Source organism: Podarcis melisellensis (genome assembly GCF_964234715.1).
Source record: "Podarcis melisellensis genome assembly, chromosome: 2".
Lineage (NCBI taxonomy): Eukaryota > Metazoa > Chordata > Lepidosauria > Squamata > Lacertidae > Podarcis > Podarcis melisellensis.
The window spans coordinates 117045882-117064657 of record NC_138529.1 but is presented as its reverse complement, the minus strand read 5'-3'; the positions used below and the strand labels follow the sequence as shown (position 1 = coordinate 117064657).

The 18776-nt window shown below is 46.4% G+C and overlaps 1 long non-coding RNA gene across 3 annotated transcripts; it reads right to left on the bottom strand.

The window, feature by feature from the left end:
• Positions 1-637: 637 nt before the first annotated feature.
• Positions 638-17004, bottom strand: LOC309365421. 3 transcript variants are annotated; one of them, XR_014166128.1, is made up of 4 exons: positions 16879-17004; positions 5399-5602; positions 3474-3546; positions 1780-1887 (listed from the first exon to the last, which is right to left on the bottom strand). It is a non-coding gene; the product is annotated as an uncharacterized lncRNA (long non-coding RNA). The 3 variants fall into 3 exon arrangements; XR_014166129.1 differs by lacking the exons at positions 1780-1887; positions 16879-17004 and adding an exon at positions 638-810 and having other exon boundaries at positions 5399-5670; XR_014166130.1 differs by lacking the exon at positions 16879-17004 and having other exon boundaries at positions 5399-5670.
• Positions 17005-18776: the final 1772 nt, after the last annotated feature.

Here is an 18776-nt window from a genome sequence, read left to right as displayed (position 1 = left end):
AAGGGTATACAGGAAACCAGGTGGAAGAGAGACCCTATCAATGTAGCCAATGTGGAAAAAGCTTCAAATACAAGTCAAAACCTCATCGACACCAAATAGTTCACACAGGAGAGGCCCCCTATATATGTAAGCAGTGTGGAAAAAGCTATAAGAACAAGACGTCTCTTGTTCTGCATGAGAGAGGTCACACGGGAGAGAAGCCCTATAAATGTGAGGTGTGTGATAAAAGCTTCAGGTACAAGCCAAACCTTGCCCTACACCAACTTGAGACCCATGGACTACATAGGGTTGCCTCTTCCATATTGTTTCATCTCAACAAGGGATTCCACATGTCTTCAGGGTCTGAAGGTCCTGGAGAGCACTGGGGCGCCCGCCTCAAAATAGCTGCTATGGCGGGTTGGAGAAGCAAGGTCCTTTGGGGGGCATTAATGATGTGAGCCCCTCCATCAGAGCTCAGGTTGCATAGATGTGTAAATAAACCATTTATTATTAAGATACCACTGTCTCAGCTATCCCTCATTCTGAGGAAACCGAGCCCTTGGTAAACGCATGGAACCCCTGGGAATGCCGCACCACTTGGCGATTGGGTGTGTGTGCAATAAATGGGCACACCTTAAATGCGTGGTGTGAACAAACACAGCCCTCATTTCTCACTTGCAGAGGGTGAGTGAAAAAGATGGTGTGGACTGTTGCTCCAGCTATTGAAAGGATTCCTTTCTGCTGTTTCAGTTGATACCGGAGGAGAAGGAAGAGGAGCCTGCAAATCTCCCCGATGCAGGCCAGGCTCCAGTTTTACTTGAGCAGAGGCAGCTGCAGAAGGAAAACAAGGAGAACGAGGAGGGCAGGATTGTAGGCAAGTTCCGTCTTCCCCTACCCCTTTGCCCTCCCCCCCCCACTTGACTAAAGCCCCATCTCACCTCTTTGTATATCCCCTCCCCCTGCAGTTCACCTGGGTCAGCCACCTGTTCCCCATGCTTTGGTTGGCCTGGCCACCTACTGGTCACCACATGAACTGCAGAGCATGAAAATACCTTCCATTCTTATGTATGGTATCTAGGAAGGCAAGATAATCTGGAATTGTGCCAATGCATTCAGAATACCTGATTATCTTCCATAAGAAAAGAAAACCCTGTCTTGGGTTAGACAAGGACGTGGATCCTAATTGTTCCACCAGAGCACGCAAACCAACAAACACATCAAACTTCAGCAGTATAAAAAAGGTAAAGGGACCCCTGACCATCAGGTCCAGTCGTGACCGACTCTGGGGTTGCGGCGCTCATCTCGCTTTATTGGCCGACGTACAGCTTCCGGGTTATGTGGCCAGCATGACTTAAGCTGCTTCTGGAGAACCAGAGCAGCGCACGGAAACGCCGTTTACCTTCCCGCCAGAGCGGTACCTATTTATCTACTTGCACTTTGGCGTGCTTTCGAACTAGTAGGCTGGCAGGAGCAGGGACTGAACAACAGGAGCTCACCCCATCGCAGGGATTCAAACCGCTGACCTTCTGATCGGCAAGGCCTAGGCTCTGTGGTTTAACCCACAGTGCCACCCGCATATACTGTTGTTTAATTCCAGTAAACTACCGGTCATTCTTAAACCATTAATATTCCCTTCAATCTCTTAAGCGCTTGCTTTAGAGGAAAGGAAAGATCTGCTTGGCAAGGTGTCTTTCAGGAGAATATTCTAACAGACAAAGGGGAAATAAATAAATCGCACTATGGGAGATAGCCAATTTCAATGAATGAAATGACACATTTAGTGGAGAGCCAACAGAAGCTTTCCTTCTCCTCTGGGGTCCCATCAAGACTTTCTTCCCTTTATTTCAGCAGATGATATGCAGGTAACTGAGAATGAAGGAGAACGTTGTGCGATGTTGTCAGCAGAGCCTGAGCACAAAGAGATGAACGAGAATGTTATACAGGGAACTCAGGTGGAAGAGAGACCCTATCAATGCAGCCGATGTGGAAAAAGCTTCAAAAAAAAGTCGAACTTTTATGCACACCAAAGAGTTCACACAGGAGAGGCCCCCTATTTATGTATGTGGTGTGGGAAAAGCTATAAGAACAAGACGTCCCTTGTTATGCATGAAAGAGGTCACACGGGAGAGAAGCCCTATAAATGTGAGGAATGTGGAAGAAGCTTCAGTCGTAAGTCAGTCCTTGCCATACACCAAGTAACCCACACTAAAGAGAAGCCTTATAAATGTTCAGAATGCGGGAAGAGCTTCAGTAAAATGTTCAACTTGAACGTACACCAGAGAACCCACACAGGGGAGAGGCCATACAAATGCTCAGAATGTGGCAAGAGTTACCTTACTCAACCCAACCTTACAGTGCATCAAAGAATCCACACGGAAGAGAAGCCTTATAAATGCTCAGAATGTGGGCAGAGCTTCGGTCAAAAGAGCAATTTAAAAGCACACCAGAGAACCCACACCAAAGAGAAGCCTTATAAATGCTCAAAATGTGGGCAGAGCTTCGATAGTAGCATACATCTCAACGCACACCAGAGAACCCATGAAGTGGAGAAAACATACAAATGCTCGGAATGCGGAGAGAGCTTCAGGTGCAGCACCTCCCTTATGGAACATCAGAGAATTCATGGAGGAGAGGAGCCAGATTTTGGCCTCAGCCATGCTTCTGAACCAAGTCTTGTTGAACATAACGTGACCCACCCTGAAAAGAAATGTTTCATATGTTCCATTTGTTCCAGAACATTTGGGTGCAGCGGAAGCCTTGAGTTACATCAACTGAAGCATAAATAGGAAACATCGCAGAGCTTCTCAGGCTGAAGCAAGACCCTTTTTTAAAATATCCAATTAATCAGCACAAGACAATCCCACTCATTAACCCACAAGTGTGGGGAATGCTTTTATGATAGCGCACTCATTTCACGTCAGTTTAATCGGCACAAGACAGCAATGGAGAGGCAGAGAAATGTTGCAAATGCTTCTGTTTCTCCATTCTTCTACTTCAGTGTATTTTTCCTGTCACTGGTACTTCTTTTTAAATGCATGTTTTACTTGGCACTTGCTTCTATAAGTATTTTAATGTGTTTGCTGTATTCATGAATAAATTTTGTACATTTTTACCCCTTTTGCTTCTCTTTTTATTACTCTCGCTCCCTATCGAGGTTGTAGCTTTAAACATACTGTAACAACGTTTATTAAACAGCTTTTCTCATTGCACATGGCTGTAGAACCTCTGGCCTGTGGGCCAATCTGTCTTCCCCAAGCCATGCCTTCTTATTTTTAATGTTCCTATGTGGAAAATATATATGAAAATAAATTTTGGATTTAAATTTTAAAAGAGAACAGGAAGGCTAGGAATCAAAATGCAAGAGGAGAGAGAGGGAACCTTTCTCACTCAGCTGCCTGGCTGCTGGTCGTGGCTCAGTTTTCCTCCCTGTGAACTTCATTTCCCAGCAGCCTTTGCAAATCCCTCAGAAACAATCAGCAGCTGGCCCCATTTACCTGAGCATGTGCACAGCTGGGGGAGAAGAAGTCTGGGATGCAAGAGGCGAGTCCTAAATTCAGCACCACCTGTCTAGAGCTCAAGAGAAAACATCATGGGATCCTGCAGGAGAAGCTTAACATAGAGTTCCCAATTCTACTCTGCTTCCTGGGTGCTGACATCCTAGTTTTTAATCTTCCACCCCCAGAGTGAGTGCTGCATTGGGGCTGGATAGTAGACCCATTTTCCTTTCTACTTTCCTGGGTGAGTTGAAGGAATTCTTTCATTTCTTCAGAGGAGAATGGAAGCTGAATCTGGGAGGTGCCTAGCGGTGGGTGCGGAATTTGGTGAGGAAAGTGTTCTTGCAACAGGCAACAGACTTTGGTTCAAACCCACAATGTTAAGAAGAAAAGGGCATTACTGTATAGGTTTCCAAACTTTGCATGTTGGTGACAACGCCTTTTAGACATGTATCATTTTTCGACGCAGCAATTCAATTTTTCTAGCAAACTGCAGGTTAAACTAACCCCTTTCCAGCCCCAGGAGGAGCATGGGGAGAATTCATACAATATACCTACATACTTCAGCTAACACGCTATTGTGTGGCAACACAGAGTTTAGAAAGCTCTGGGTTATTGTATCTGGGAGTGGGAGGCGGAAGGAGGGGCTTTCCCAAGTTTAGTTTCAGTTTCAGTTTTAGTTTCCGTTCTTTCTTCCTTTATCATCTTCCGTAAAGGAGCTTTTGCATTCAACGTTTCCTTTGTTAGAGGTGTCCTTGAAGCAGGAATATTAGGTTTGGAGACCACACTGCTGGGGAGCTGGACCTCAGAGTCCCTGCCAGGAAGCAGCAGGATCCTTAGGAGTAGGTGAACTTTGCCGGTGTAAAAAAAAATGACCACATTAATGCCAACTTTTAAAGGTACCCCTTTACACAGTCATGGCTTCCTCCAAGTATTCATTTCATTCATTCATTTTACAAACGTATATACCGCTTCGTACAGCAAAATACTGAAGCAGTTCACACAATGTACAGTGATCCCATCACAAGCCAAAAGCAAGTACAGATTGTCAAAATACAGTAAGAACCAATCAATCAAAGCATTAAGACTGGAATAATGCCTCTGTTCTGTTACAATGCTTCTTTAGATAAAGGCATAGGGCCCATATTTAAACCCGTATTTGCAGTTGATCTTAACTACTGCTTGTTCCTTGCAAACTGTATAGAAAAGAATACAGTGGTACCTCGGGTTAAGTACTTATTTCGCTCCGGAGGTCTATTCTTAACCTGAAACTGTTCTTAACCTGAAGCACCACTTTAGCTAAAGGGGCCTCCCACTGCCGCCGGAGCACAATTTCTATTCTCACCCTGAAGCAAAGTTCTTAACCCGAGGTACTATTTCTGAGTTAGCGGAGTCTGTAACCTGAAGCATATGTAAACCGAGGTACCACTGTACATGCACAAATAGATGGGGGTCATGGTGTAGTGTTTGGAGGAAATCTGCTTAACGCAGGCATCCCCAAACTCAGCCCTCCAGATGTTGTTTGGGACTACAATTCCCATCATCCCTGATCACTGGTCCTGTTAGCTAGGGATGGTGGGAGTTGTAGAGTCCCAAGACATCTGCAGGACCAAATTTGGGGATGCCTGGCTTAACGCGAGGCCCTTCCTCATACCTCTCTGGGTGTGGGAATATCCCTAATATCTTGGGTGTCTCTGTTACATATCCCACATTCTCTTACAGAGAGACCTGTATCTGTGACCCATGGAGGACCATGACTCTATGAATCCTCACTGGCAGTGCTTTTTTGCGGGGGACGCAGAGGTACGCATATCCCTAAACATTTTGTGAATCCAAGTCTGGCCTCGTTAAGGGACAGTATTTCAATATGAATAGGAAAATGAGAGTACCCCTAAACATTTTTCAAGGAAAAAAGCACTGCTTACTGGTATGAAGACCTGGGAGACGTCGAAATCATGCTCTCCTTCCAGGTGAAAATATTAAGAAGCAGAGGCCAATGGCCCATCTAGTCCAGCATTCTGTTCTCCCAGAGGCCAAACAGATGCCTGTGGGGAAACATGCAAGCACAAGAGCTCTCTCCTCTTCTGTGGTCCCCCAAAACTCATATTCAGATGCATTACCTCCTCTGACTGGGGAGACAGAACAGAGCCGTCAAGGCTACTAGCTGTTGACAGCCTTCACTTCCATGAAAAAAATAATAATAATAATAATAATAATAATAATAATAATAATAATAATAATTTATTTGTACCCCACCCATCTGGCTTGGGTTCCCTAGCCATTCTGAGTGGTGTCCAACAAATACATTAAAATGCCACACATTAAAAACTGCCCTAAATAGGGCTGCCTTCAGATGTCTTCTAATTGTCAGGTACTTGTTTATCTCTTTGACATCTGGTGGGAGGGCGTTCCACAGGGCGGGTGCCACTACCGAGAAGGCCCTCTGCCTGGTTCCCTGTAGCTTTGCTTCTCGCAATGAGGGAATCGCCAGAAGGCCCTCAGCGCTGGACCTCAGCGTCCAGGCAGAACGATGGGGGGGGGAGACGCTACTTCAGGTATACTGGGCTGAGGCCAATCATATTTTAAAGGGATCTAAATTGGTGGGCATTTAGTTACCACTGGCTGTTAGAGGGTTGGTTGTGGGGCCAAGGGTTGAGCTCTGCAACAGACCCACCCACTTACTACCATTTAATAGTGTGGTGGACTCACCCCACTAACTTACTAGATGTCCCCGTTTCCCTGGGACAGTCCCCGGATTTACAAATCAGTCCCCTAACTAAATCCTATCATTCCTATTGAAATTGAAAAGTGTCCCCGGATTAATTGAAAAAAATCTGGCAATCTTATGCTAACTGCCCCCCATTAAATATAGCACACACTCTTCACTGTACGCCAATTGCACAAATTTCTATAATTAACCACAGTTTGTCCTGTGAGGGAAAACATAGTAGATTAGAGTCTCGGGCAGCACTTGCTCAAACAGGCATGAAGTTTTATTAAACTTTATTACATTTCCCAGACCCTCAACACTTTCTCCCTATATGTAAAGCTGTGAGGCTCTGTCCTCTTGCTAACATCCTCACTGTGGATATTCAACTCAAATATGAACCAGTTCTCCATCAAATCCTATCCTGAACCCTATCCCTCAACCTGAACCCAGTCTAACATCTCCAATCAAATCCCTGTGCATCTTCTCAAATCCGGCCCTATCTAACTCTCTCCCTCAGAAATGGCTCCTTTTGTTTTCCCTCCAAAAGTGCTGCTCCTCCCCCCCCCCCTCGGTGTCTAGTTGACTCTGTAGCCAATCAGCGACAGGCTCCAGCCCTCTGGTGGAATTTCTTGGGAACTGCACCACCAGACTCTAGTCTGGCTCTGCTGGCCATCACACGCCCTGACCCTCTAGTGGTTGAGAAGGCCATGTGCAGGCCACAGTGGACTAGATGAAGAAGAAGAAGAGTTTGGGTTTGATATCCCGCCTTTCACTCCCTTTAAAGAGTCTCAAAGCGGCTCACATTCTCCTTTCCCTTCCTCCCCCACAACAAACACTCTGTGAGGTGAGTGGGGCTGAGAGACTTCAAAGAAGTGTGACTGGCCCAAGGTCACCCAGCAGCTGCATGTGGAGGAGCGGAGACGCCAACCCAGTTCCCCAGATTATGAGACTACCGCTCTTAACCACTACACCACACTGGCCTCTTCCATTTTGTTTTATCTAGCCCTCAACAAGGGATTCCACATCTCTTCAGGGTATGAAGGTCCTGAAGAGCGCTGGAGGCGCCCACCTCAAAATAACTGCGATGGCGGGTTGGAGAAGCAAGACCCTTTGGGGGGCATCAGTGCTGTGAGCCCCAACATCGGAGGGTCAGGCTGCATAGATGTGTAAATAAACCATTTATTATCAAGATACCACAGTCTCAGCTATCCCTCATTCTGAGGAAACCGAGCCCTCGGTAGGCGCATGGAACCCCTGGGAATACCGCACCACTTGGATATTGGTGTGTATCTGCAATAAATGGGCACACCTTAAATTTGTGGTGTGAACAAACACTGCCCTAACTTCTCACTTGCAGAGGGTGAGTGAAAAATATGGTGTGGACTTTTGCTCCAGCTATTGAAAGGATTCATTTCTGCTGTTTCAGTTGATACCGGAGGAGAAGGAAGAGGAGCCTGCAAATCTCCCCGATGCAGGCCAGGCTCCAGTTTTACTTGAGCAGAGGCAGCTGCAGAAGGAAAACAAGGAGAACGAGGAGGGCAGGATTGTAGGCAAGTTCCGTCTTCCCCTACCCATTTGTCCTCCCCTCCCACTTGACTAAAGCCCCTCCCTTTTGTATCTTACCTCCTTGCATATTCCCGCCCCCCCCCCCCCGCAGTTCACCTGTGTCAGAAAGCTGTTCCTCATGCTGCAGTTGGCATGGCCACCTACTGGTCACCATATGAACTGCAGAGAGTGATAATGCCTTACATTCTTATTTATCTAGGGCGGCAAGAAAATCAGGAATTGTGCCAATGCATTCACAATTAGTGCTTTTGTTTCATAAGAAAATAAAACCCTGTCCCAGGTTATACAAGCACTTGTATCCTAATTGGTCCACCAGAGCATGCAAACCAACAAACATATCAAATTTCAGCAGTATACTGTTGTTTAATTCCAGTAAAGGGATGCGGGTGGCACTGTGGGTTAAACCACAGAGCCTAGGACTTGCTGATCCGAAGGTTGTTTGGTCCCTGCTTCTGCCAACCCAGCAGTTCGAAAGCACGTCAAAGTGCAAGTAAATAAATAAACTGCTGCAGCGGGAAGGTAAACAGCGTTTCTATGTGCTCTGGTTCGCCAGAAGCAGCTTAAGTCATGCTGGCCACAAAACCCAGAAGCTGTACGTCGGCTCCCTCAGCCAATAAAGCCAAATGAGCGCCACAACCCCAGAGTTGGTTAGGACTGGACCTAATGGTCAGGGGTCCCTTTACCTTTACCTAATTCCAGTAAGCTACCGGTAATTCTTAAGCCATTAAATTCCCTTCAATCTCTTAAGCTCCTGCTTTAGAGGAAAGGAAAGATCTGCTGGGCAAGGTGTTTTTCAGCAGCATATTCTAACAGACATAGGGGAAAATAAATAACTCTCACTATGGGAAATAGCCAATTTCAATGAATGAAACCACACATTTAGTAGAGAGCCAACGGCAGTTTTCCTTCTCCTCTGGGGTCCCATCAAGACTTTCTCCCCTTTATTTCAGCAGATGATATGCAGGTAACTGAGAATGAAGGAGAACGTTGTGCGATGTTGTCAGCAGAGCCTGAGCACAAAGAAATGAACGAGAATGTTCTACAGAGAACTCAGGTGGAAGAGAGACCCTATCAATGCAGCCGATGTGGAAAAAGCTTCAAACACAAGTCGAACGTTTATGAAACCAAATATTTCACACAGGAGAGGCCCCCTATTTGTGTATGTGGTGTGGGAAAAGCTATAAGACCAGCTCATCACTTATGAGGCATGAAAGAAGTCACACGGGAGAGAAGCCCTATAAATGTGAGGAATGTGGAAGAAGCTTCAGTCATAGATCAAACCTTGTCACGCACCAAGTAACCCACACTAAAGAGAAGCCTTATAAATGCTCAGAATGCGGGCAGAGCTTCAGTCAGAAGTGCAACTTGAACGTACACCAGAGAACTCACAAAGGGGAGAGGCCACACAAATGTTCAGAATGTGGCAAGTGTTACATTACCCGATCCAACCTTACAGTTCATCAAAGAATCCACACCGAAGAGAGGCCTTATCAATGCTCAGAATGCGGGCAGAGCTTCAGTCACAAGTGCAACTTCAACGTACACCAGAGAACCCACACAGGGGAGAGGCCATACAAATGCTCAGAATGTGGCAAGAGTTACATTACCCGATCCAACCTTAGGAAGCATCAAAGAATCCACACAAAAGAGAAGCCTTAAGAATGCTCAAAATGTGGTCAGAGCTTCGATCATAGCGCACATCTCAACACACACCAGAGAACCCATGAAGTGGAGAAAACATACAAATGCTCAAAATGCGACAAGGACTTTACTTCTCCATTTGATCTCATTAAACATAACAGGGTGCACATTGAAGAAGGACCTTACAAATGCTCAGAATGTGGAGAGAGCTTCAGGTGCAGCACATCAGAGAATTCATAGAGGAGAGGAGCCAGATTTTGGCCTCAGCCATGCTTCTGAACCAAGTCTTGTTGAACAAAATGTAACCCGCCCTGAAAAGAAATGTTTCGTATGTTCCATTTGTTCCAGAACATTTGGGTGCAGCGGAAGCCTTGGGTTACACCAACTGAAGCATAAATAGGAGACATCGCAGAGCTTCTCAGGCTGAAGCAAGACCCTTTTTAAAATATCTAATTAATGAGCACAAGACAATTCCCACGAAATAGCCCACAAGTGTGGGGAAAGCTTTTACGATAGCGCACTCATTTCACGTCAGTTTAATTGGCACAAGACAGCAATGGAGAAGCAGAGGGATCTTGCAAATGCTTCTGTTTCTCCATTCTTTTACTGCAGTGTATTACTCCAATCACTGGTACTTACTTTTTAAATGCATGTTTTACTTGGCACTTGCTTCTGTAAGTATTTTAATGTGTTTCCTGTATTCACGAATAAAGTTTGTAGGTTTTTACCCCTTTTGCTTCTCTTTTTATTACTCTTGCCCCCTGTCGAGGTTGCAGTTTTAAACATACTGCTGTGATTATGAAATAATTTGTTTAATAAACAGATTTCCTCATTGCTCATGGTTGTGGAACCTCTGGCTTGTAATGCAATCTGTCTTCCCCAAGCCATTCCTTCTTTTCTTTTTTTAAAAAAAGTTCATATGTGGACAATATATAAAAATTAAATTTAAATGTTAAAAAACAACAGGGAAAGGGAAAGGGACCCCTGACCATTAGGTCCAGTCGAGACCGACTCTGGGGATGTGGCACTCATCTTGCTTTATTGGCCGAGGGAGCAGGCGTACAGCTTCTGGTTCATGTGGCCAGCATGACTAAGCCGCTTCTGGAGAACCAGAGCAGCGCACGGAAACGCTGTTTACCTTCCCGCCGGAGCAGTACCTATTTATCTACTTGCACTTTGACGTGATTTTGAGCTGCTAGGTGGGCAGGAGCAGGGACCGAACAACAGGAGCTCACCCCGTCGCGGGGATTCAAACCGCCGACCTTCTGATCAGCAAGTCCTAGGCTCTGTGGTTTAACCCACAGCGCCACCAGTGTCCCTTTAAAAACAAAACAGAACAGGAAGGCTATAAATCAAGGTGCAGGAGGGGAAAGAGGGAATCTTGGACTCTCAGCTGCCTGGTTGTTGGCCTTGGCTCAGTTTTCCTCCCTGTGAACTTCATTTCCCAGCAGCCTTTGCAAAACTTTCTGAAATTACCAGCAGCTGGCCCTATTTACCTGAGCATGTGCACAGCTGGGGGAGAATAAGTCTGGGATGCAAGAGGCGAGTCCTAAATTCAGCACCACCTGTGCAAAGCTCAAGAGAAAATGTCATGGGATCCTGTAGGAGAAGCGTATCGTAGATTTCCCATTTCTGCTCTGCTTCCCGGGAGCTGACATCCTAGTTTTTAGTATTTCAGCCCTGCAGTGGTGTTTTGGGGCTGAATTGTAGACCTACCTTCCTGGGTGAGCTAAAGGAATTCTTTCATTTCTCCAGAGAAAAAGAGAAGCTGAACAAGTGAGTTGCCTGATGGTGGGGATGCAAATTGGTGAGGTTGTGGCAACAGACTTTAGTTCATACGCACTATACTGAAAAGAAAAAGCCACGAAGGGGGTGAATGTATCCGGGAATGTGAGATCAGTAGTGAGGAGGGGTTTCCAGTTTAGTTTGAGTTTCCTTTCTTGCTTGCTTGATGATTTTCAGAAAAGGAGCTTTGGCACTCAATGTTTCCATCACTAGATGTGCCCTTGAAGCAGGAATAGCCCTAATTTTTTTAGGCTGCCCTTTGGGGGGAGCTGGAGCTCAAAGTCCCTGCCAGAAAGTAGGGCCATTCTTTGGAGTAGGTGTGCTTTGCCGGTGTAAAAAATGACCACATTCATGCCATCCTTTAAAAGGTACCTCTTTAAACAGTCCTGGCTTCCTCCAAAGAATACTGGGAGCTGTTCCCTGAAAAAAGTACAGGAGACTTCCGCAATTCCCTTCACAGAACTGCAGTTTCCAGCGTGGTTTAACAATCAGTCCCACTTCCCAGAGAACTCTGTGCATTGTAGCTGTGTGAGGAGAATAGCAGGAGTCTCTTCACAACACTCTGCGCTCTTTCCAAACTACAGCTCCCCGAGTTCTTCGGGGGAAACCAGGACTGTTTAAAGTGGTATTCTACTGTTTTAAGATGGATGGTGGGAATGTGGCCAAACAGGAACCATTCTTTGCAAGCTAACATGATCCAGGACTTGCTCACGCTACTTCTTCTATGTCTTCCACTTGTCTCATGCTTTATACGCTTGGGTCTGATGAGTTTTTTGTTTCACTTTTCTTGGGGAAACCCATTATTTACCGCTGAATCAGAACGAATGTGATTTGTTGCGATTCACTGATAAACAGCCAGGTTTTCCCAGGAAATACAGGAGGGTAAATGAAAACCCTTCCACGCTGATGCCCAGAAAAGAAAGGTCCATCAGAAGTGTGTAAGAGCCCTTATTTGGAGCTGAAGTTTTGATGGACTAGAGAAGCCCCTTCATCATTTACAGGGACTGCAGGGATATGCAGACAGAGGGTGTATTGAACCTTTGGTCCTCTGGATGTTACTGAATTACAACTCCCATCAGCCCCAGCCAGGGATGGTGGGTGTTGTAGTCCAGCACCATCCAGGGGGCCCAAAACCTCCACCGCACCCAGCGTTTATTTCATTCGTTCATTTTAATAACTTATATACCACTTGCTGTTGTTGTTTATTCATGTCCGACTCTTCGTGACCCCCTGGACCAGAGCATGCCAGGCACTCCTGTCTTCCACTGCCTTCCGCAGTTTAGTCAAACTCATGCTGGTAGCTTCGAGAACACTGTCCAACCATCTCGTCCTCTGTCGTCCCCTTCTCCTTGTGCCCTCCATCTTTCCCAACATCAGGGTCTTTTCCAGGGAGTCTTCTCTTCTCAAGAGGGGGCCAAAGTATTGGAGCCCCAGCTTCAGGATCTGTCCTTCCAGTGAGCACTCAGGGCTGATTTCCTTCAGAATGGATAGGTTGGATCTTCTTGCAGTCCATGGGACTCTCAAGAGTCTCCTCCAGCACCAGAATTCAAAAGGAGCAATTCTTCGGCAATCAGCCTTCTTTATGGTCCAGCTCTCACTTCCATACATCACTACTGGGAAAACCATAGCTTTAACTATATGGGCCTTTGTTGGCCAGGTGATGTCTCTGCTTTTTAAGATGCTGTCTAGGTTTATCATTACTTTTGTCCCAAAAAGCAGGCGTCTTTTAATTTCGTGACTGCTGTCACCATCTGCAGTGATCATGGAGCCCAAGAAAGTAAAATCTCTCACTGCCTCCATTTCTTCCCCATCTATTTGCCAGGAGGTGATGGGACCAGTGGCCATGTTGTTAGTTTTTTTATGTAGAGCTTCAGACCATATTTTGCGCTCTCCTCTTTCACCCTCATTAAAAGGTTCTTTAATTCCTCCTCACTTTCTGCCATCAAGGCTGTGTCATCTGCATATCTGAGGTTGTTGATATTTCTTCCGGGAATCTTAATTCCGGCTAGGGATTCATCCAGCCCAGCCTTTCGCATGATGAATTCTGCATATAAGTTAAATAAGCAGGGGGACAATATACAGCCTTGTCGTACTCCTTTCCCAATTATGAACCAATCAGTTGTTCCATATCCAGTTCTAACTTTAGCTTCTTGTCCCAAATAGAGATTTCTCAGGAGACAGATGAGGTGATCAGGCACTCCCATTTTTTTAAGAACTTGCCAAAGTTTGCTGTGGTCGACACAGTCAAAGGCATTTGCATAGTCAACGAAGGAGAAGTAGATGTCTTTCTGGAACTCTTTAGCTTTCTCCGTAATCCAGCGCACTGCCTTGCCGTGGCAAAGGGGCTTGAAGAACTCAGAGAAGCTAGGAGCTATGCTGTGCAGGGCCATGGTCTGATGGACAAGTCACAGTGGAGAGTTTTGACCAAACGTGATCCACTTGGAGCAGGAACTGGCTAGCCACTCCAGTATCCCTGCCAAGAAAACTCCATGGACAAAGACAACAGGCATATACAGTGATACCTCGGGTTACATACGCTTCAGGTTAGACTCCGCTAACCCAGAATTAGTACCGTGGGTTAAGAACCTTGCCTTAGGATGAGAACAGAAATCGTGCTCTGGCGGCGCGGCAGCAGCAGGAGGCCCCATTAGCTAAAGTGGTGCTTCAGGTTAAGAACAGTTTCAGGTTAAGAACGGACCTCCGGAACGAATTAAGTACGTAACCAGAGGTCCAACTGTTCCACTTAGTACAACAAAATATTGAAGTGGTTCACACAATGTACAATGATGCCATCACACACAAAAAAGAACGACAAAGCATCAAAATTCAATTAGAACCCATTAAGCAAAACATTAATACATTCATAGGGAAATAATGCCCGTGGGCTATTACAGTGCTTCTATAAAAAAAAGGCATAGTGCCCATGTTTAAACCCTAAACTGTGTTTAATCTTAACTGCAGCTTGTATCTTGCAAACAGTATAGAAAAAAATACAACCATATATAGATCGGGGTTATGTTATAGTGTATGGAGGAAGCCTGTTTAACGTGAGGCCCTTCCTCATAGCTCTCTGGGTGTGGGAAACTTCCTAATATCTCGGGGTGTCTCTGCTACATATCCTATATTCTCTTACAGAGTTGAGAAACCTGTATCTGTGAACCATGGGGAACCAATGCCACAAGAAACCTGACTGGGAAGACCAGGAACTCGTTAATGAAGTGATACACTCTTTAGAGGTGAAATAATCAAGAACTAAAGGCCAATGGCCCATCTAGTCCAGCATCTGGTCTCCCAGTGGCCAAACAGGGGTACAAGAGCCCTCTCCTCTTCTGTGGTCTCCCCACACTCGTATTAAGAAAAAATTACTACCTCTAAGTGTGGAAGCAGGAGATAGCCATCACGGCTAGTAGTCATTGATAGACTTCTCCTCCATGAATATGTCCAAGAATATTTTCAAACCATCCAAGTTGGTGGCCATTTAGTTCCCATTTGCTAGTGTGCTGCCAGGGGGTGGGAGTGGGGCCAGGGTTTGAGTTCCCAGTCCCTCTAATGCTTGAGAAGGAGATGTGCAGGCCACAATAGACTAGATAAAGTTGCCTCTTCCATATGCTCTGTCTAGTCTTCAGCCTAGTCTTCAGCAAGGGACTCCTCAAGTGACGCCTTCAGGGTCTGGAGGTCCTGGGGAGCGCTGGGGGTGCCAGTCTCAAAATAGCTGCTATGGCGGGTGGAAGGAGCAAGACCCTTTAGGGGGCATTAATGCTGTGAGCCCCTCCATCCGAGGCACAGGTTGCATAGATGTCTAAATAAAGTATCGATCATTAAGATACCACACTCTCAGATGTCCCTCATTTTGAGGAAACCGAACCCTCTGTAAGCTCCTGGAAACCTGGAATACCACACCGTTTGGAGATTGGGTGTGTGTGCAATAAATGGGTATACTTTAAATGTGTGGTATGCAAACAAGCACATCCCGGATTTCTCACTTGTAGAATGTGAGTGAAAGATAGAGCTGATGGGGGCAGTTGCTCCAGCTTGAACAATAGGCTCCTATTGAAATTATTCCTTTCTTCTGTTTCTGGTGATATAGGAGGAGAGGGAGGCGGCTGCAAATTTCTTCACTGCAGGCCAGGCTCCATCTTCAGTTGAGCAGAGGCAGCTGCAGAATGAAACCCAGGAGGAACGTGAATATGTTGATGGGGAGATGGCTGCAAATTTCTTCACTGCAGGCCAGGATCCATCTTCAGTTGAGCAGAGGCAGCTGCAGAATGAAACCCAGGAAGAACAGGATGATGGGGAGGGCAGGATTTGGGGTAAGTTCAGACTCCCCCTATCCTGCTATATGTGCCAAACCCACCCACCCCTTTGCCCTTCCCCCACACCTGACTAAAGCCCTCCTTTTATTTCTCACCCCCTTGCATATGTTGCCTCAGCTCACCTGGGCTGGCCAGCTTTTCCACATGCTTCGGTTGGCATGGCCACCTACTGGTCACCACATGAACTGCAGAGCATGAAAATACCTTACATTCTTATTTATCTAGAAAGGGACGAAAACCAGGAATTGTGCCAATGCATTCACAATAAGTGATTTTGTTTCATAAGAAAATGAATCCCTGTCCTAGGCTATACAAGGACTTGTATCCTAATTGTTCTGCCAGAGCATGCAAACCAGCAAACACATCAAATTTCAACAGTATACTGTTGTTTAATTCCAGTAAACTAATTCTGAAGCCATTAACATTCCCTTCACTCTCTTAAACTCCTGCTTTAGGGGAAAAGAAATATCTGCTGGTCAAGGTGTCTTTCGGCAGCATATTCTAACACACAAAGGGGAAATAAATAAGTCGCACTATGGGATACAAACAATTTTAATGAATGAAATGACACCACAACACATTTAGGGGAGAGCCAAAGGACGGCTTGCTTCTCCTTTGCTGACCCATAAAGTATTTCTCGCCTTTATTTCAGCAGGTGATACGCAGGTAACTGAGAAAGAAGGACAACGTTGTGCAATATCTTCAATGGGGCCTGAGCACAAAGAGATGAACGGGAAGGGTATGCAGGAAACTCAGGTGGAAGAGAGACCCTATCAATGTAGCCAATGTGGAAAAAGCTTCAAATACAAGTCAAAACTTCATCAACACCAAATAGTTCACACAGGAGAGGCCCCCTATATATGTAAGCAGTGTGGGAAAAGCTATAAGAACAAGACGTCCCTTATTAGGCATGAGAGAAGTCACACGGGAGAGAAGCCCTATAAATGTGAGGTGTGTGATAAAAGCTTCAGGTACAAGCCAAACCTTGCCCTACACCAACTCGAGACCCATGGACTACATAGGGTTGCCTCTTCCATATTGTTTTATCTCAACAAGGGATTCCACATGTCTTCAGGGTCTGAAGGTCCTGGAGAGCACTGGGGCGCCCGCCTCAAAATAGCTGCTATGGCGGGTTGGAGAAGCAAGGCCCTTTGGGGGGCATTAATGCTGTGAGCCCCTCCATCGGAGCTCAGGTTGCATAGATGTGTAAATAAACCATTTATTATCCAGATACCACTGTCTCAGCTATCCCTAATTCTGAGGAAACCGAGCCCTTGGTAAGCGCATGGAACCCCTGGGAATGCCGCACCACTTGGAGATTGGGTGTGGGTGCAATAAATGGGCACACCTTAAATGTGTGGTGTAAACAAACACAGCCCTCATTTCTCACTTGCAGAGGGTGAGTGAAAAAGATGGTGTGGACTGTTGCTCCAGCTATTGAAAGGATTCCTTTCTGCTGTTTCAGTTGATACCGGAGGAGAAGGAAGAGGAGCCTGCAAATCTCCCCGATGCAGGCCAGGCTCCAGTTTTAGTTGAGCAGAGGCAGCTGCAGAAGGAAAACAAGGAGAACGAGGAGGGCAGGATTGTAGGCAAGTTCCGTCTTCCCCTACCCCTTTGCCCTCCCCCCCCCACTTGACTAAAGCCCCATCTCACCTCTTTGTATATCCCCTCCCCCTGCAGTTCACCTGGGTCAGCCACCTGTTCCCCATGCTTTGGTTGGCCTGGCCACCTACTGGTCACCACATGAACTGCAGAGCGTGAAAATACCTTCCATTCTTATGTATGGTATCTAGGAAGGCAAGATAATCTGGAATTGTGCCAATGCATTCAGAATACCTGATTATCTTCCATAAGAAAAGAAAACCCTGTCTTGGGTTAGACAAGGACGTGGATCCTAATTGTTCCACCAGAGCACGCAAACCAACAAACACATCAAACTTCAGCAGTATAAAAAAGGTAAAAGGCCCCCTGGAATTAGGCAAATGTAAAGGGACCCCTGACCATCAGGTCCAGTCGTGACCGACTCTGGGGTTGCGGCGCTCATCTCGCTTTATTGGCCGAGGGAGCTGGCGTACAGCTTCCAGGTCATGGGGCCAGCTTGACTAAGCCACTTCTGGCGAACCAGAGCAGAGCACGGAAACGCCGTTTACCTTCCCGCCAGAGCGGTGCCTATTTATCTACTTGAACTTTGGCGTGCTTTCGAACTAGTAGGTTGGCAGGAGCAGGGACCGAGCAACAGGAGCTCGCCCCATCGCAGGGATTCAAACCACTGACCTTCTGATTGGCAAGGGCTAGGCTCTGTGGTTTAACCCACAGTGCCACCCGCATATAAGGTAAAGTAAAGGTACCCCTGCCCGTACGGGCCAGTCTTGACAGACTCTGGGGTTGTGCGCCCATCTCACTTAAGAGGCCAGGGGCCAGCGCTGTCCGAAGACACTTCCGGGTCACATGGCCAGTGTGACATCGCTGCTCTGGCGAGCCAGAGCTGCACACGGACACGCCGTTTACCTTCCCACTGGTAAGCGGTCCCTATTTATCTACTTGCACCCGGAGGTGCTTTCGAACTGCTAGGTTGGCAGGCGCTGGGACCGAGCAGCGGGAGCGCACCCCGCAGCAGGGATTCGAACCGCCGACCTTTCGATCGGCAAGTCCTAGGTGCTGAGGCTTTAACCCACAGCGCCACCTGTGTCCCTCTGTGCCACCCGCATATACTGTTGTTTAATTCCAGTAAACTACCGGTCATTCTTAAACCATTAATATTCCCTTCAATCTCTTAAGCTCCTGCTTTAGAGGAAAGGAAAGATCTGCTGGGCAAGGTGTCTTTCAGCAGCATATTCTAACAGACATAGGGGGAAATAACTAACTTGCACTATGGGAGATAGCCAATTTCAATGAATGAAATGACACATTTAGTGGAGAGCCAACGGAAGCTTTCCTTCTCCTCTGGGGTCCAATCAAGACTTTCTCCCCCTTTATTCAAGCAGATGATATGCAGGTAACTGAAAATGAAGGAGAACGTTGTGCGATGTTGTCAGCAGAGCCTGAGCACAGGGAGATGAACGAGAATGTTATACAGGGAACTCAGGTGGAAGAGAGACCCTATCAATGTAGCCGATGTGGAAAAAGCTTCAAACACAAGTCGAACTTTTATGCACACCAAAGAGTTCACACAGGAGAGGCCCCCTATTTGTGTATGTGGTGTGGGAAAAGCTATAAGAACAAGATGTCCCTTGTTACGCATGAAAGAAGTCACACGGGAGAGAAGCCCTATAAATGTGAGGAATGTGG